The following is a 2,999-nucleotide window of genomic DNA, read 5'->3' on the forward strand; positions in this document are numbered from 1 at the left end:
GATCTATAAATAAAATAAAACCATTCTCTTAAAAATGGTAAATGTCAATATACAGATATATATACTTTAGTAAACATTATTGTTCTTCCTAGTGTAATAATAGTCATGAGGATTCAAACATGAAATACACTAAATATAAGAAATACATATTACTTGGTCAATTCTTTAAACCTCCCATAATTATAAATAAATTCCATTTAACAATTATTTAGAAACTACCAATATATTTAAATTAACTAGAACCCTAGCCAAATTAACTTTAACTGTGAAGAAATTATTAATATTAGATAATAGAGAAAACTTACTGTCAAAAGATGTATGTGTCGGTGTCCAAATCAACATGTCTGCTCTCTTACAAAATCTTTCACAAAACTGACACAATGAAATCCCGCCAAAAGTGACCAATATAAGACTGACCAATAGAAACAGAAATCTATACAAAATATCTGACCAATGAAAATAGACTATAAACAATAACATACTGGACCTTACATAACCACTCCATAGGATACTATACAGGTAAAGACAGGTAGACATCACAGGTAAGGATCACACCACAGGACATGTACGTCATAATATCAACACATATAAATAACATACTGGGCACAACATAGAATATAACACAGAGTATTTAATTAATATAAAATACAATAAAATATGACTCTGCTACATTCTCCCCTCCTGCGAAAAATGTCGTCCTCGACTAGGAGATATACTGAAGCAGTAACAATTAGCAAATCATGTGATATCAATTATACAATAGATGGGCATATATATAGACTTGGTTAAAATATAAATCAAATCTTTAGTACAAATCCGAAAGTAACAGTCCAAAATATGGAACAATGTCTAGATGATCTTGCCCGACAAAATACTAAGAAAAGTAGCCACAATTTTTCCATCTTGCTCCTCCAGAGTTCCTCTGTCAATCAACTCTGTTAGGAACTTTGCCCTTAATTTCCAATCAGGATCCTGCTGTTGCTGCTGCTGCTTCTGCTGCTGCTGCATCATAGAAAAGTCTCCTTTCCGCATCCATACAGGTTTCACTCTATTCCTTTGCGACCCTCGGGGTGCAACAGGTGATTCCTGTGTGATGTGTGGAGTGTCCTCTGGTGTGGCTAACTCTTCCTCCAGTTGCTGCGGCTCCAATTTCTCAGGCTCATCTTCAGAGACCCTGCTGGTAGTAGGTCCGGAGTCGATGTCGGATTGGACATCAGCCCCTACTATCAGCACTTCCCCCTCCTCTGAAGATGACGAGGTTGACCCTTCATCACATGAAGGTCCATGCCTGAGTCTGGATCTCAACTTCCTTGGAGTCGGTTTTGGTTTCCTGGGAGTCGGGATTGGTTGCCTTTGCCTGGTATCTATACATCCAATAGGCAGAAGGAGGTTTCTGTGCAATGTCCTAATCCGTCCTTCTCCGTTCTCCTTCCTAACTGTATAGGCTGGTATGTCTGCATTAGGCTGTCCAGTAACAATATATGGGTCCTCCTCCCACTTGTTGGTTAGTTTATGTTTTCCCTCAAAGGCAAGTATCTTAACTAACACCCTGTCACCAATGTTTAACACGGCCTCACTGACACGGCTGTCATAGTGTTTCTTCTGTCTGTTCTTAGCCTGTGCAGATCATAAGCATACAACAGTCGTTGCCTCAAATCATCAACATATTTTGGCATAGAGCTCATGTTTGGTCCTGTTTCAATCCCAAAGACAAGACCCACTGGTAAACGAGGATTCCGTCCAAACATGAGAAAATATGGGCTTTGTCATGTTGACTCTTGACAGGTGCAGTTATATGCATGAACCATACTGGTGACATGAGCTTTCCAGTTCTGTTTCTGGTCTGATGAAAGTGTTCCCAACATTCCAAGTAAAGTTCTGTTGAAACGCTCACAGAGTCCATTCCCCATCGGATGATATGGAGTTGTATGTGATTTCTCCACTCTAGTGATTTTACATAGCTCCTTCATCAGGTTACTCTCAAAGTTTGGTCCCTGGTCAGAATGGATCCTGTGAGGTAGTCCGTAGTGTACAACGAAATGGTTAAAGAAAACTTCTGCAGTTGTTCGAGCTGTCATGTTTTTAGTTGGTACAGCAACGGCATGTCTCGTAAAATGATCTGTCATAACGAGGATGTTTTCAATGCCACCTTTAGAGGTCTTTAATGAAAGGAAGTCCATACAAACAAGCTCTAATGGTTGATGCGTGTTGATCGACACAAGGGGTGTACAAATCCTAGCTGGTGTCTTCCTAAGTAAACATCTAGCACAATTCTTTACCCACTCGTCAACATTCTTAGTCATACCAATCCAATAAAATCTCTCCCGAACCAAGGATAAAGTCCTGTCGCGTCCTTGATGTCCAAAGTCATCAAGCAACATGGTGAGTACAGTAGAGATCCTGGACTTTGGTAGAACAATCTGGGTCTTGACATCAATATCCTCCTTGACGTCACGGCACAATACACCATCTCTGATTTTCAGCTTCTCAAAATTCTTCAACATAGCCTGATGTCCAGGTAAACAAGGCAGATCCTCTCGACGTGGTTTATTTCCAGACTGTACAAGTGGCATCCAGTATCCCGTAAGTGGATCATTTATCTGTTCCTCATGTAATCCTAGAATAGGCTGGGTAACTGAAGCTGGCATAGTCAGAGGTACCTGTGCTGACATAGCAATGGTTTCTATGTATGGAGTAGTACTGATGCCCTTGCTGAGTGCCTGGATAACATCCTTGGAAATCTTCACTGGATCATCATCTGTGCTGAGTGAAGGATGTCGGGACATGCTGTCGGCATCAGCATTGTTGATACCAGGTCTGTACTGGATATCAAAGTCATAATTAGCCAAGGCTGCTATCCATCTCTGTGAAGTGGCATCAAGCTTAGCAGAGGACAACACATACGTCAAAGGATTGTTGTCTGTGATGACAGTAAAAGGGCAAGCGATGAGGTAGTCTGAGAACTTGTCCGTTACTGCCCATTTCAAAGCGAGGAACTC

Source organism: Mizuhopecten yessoensis, unplaced genomic scaffold (genome assembly GCF_002113885.1).
Source record: "Mizuhopecten yessoensis strain PY_sf001 unplaced genomic scaffold, ASM211388v2 scaffold8213, whole genome shotgun sequence".
NCBI lineage: Eukaryota > Metazoa > Mollusca > Bivalvia > Pectinida > Pectinidae > Mizuhopecten > Mizuhopecten yessoensis.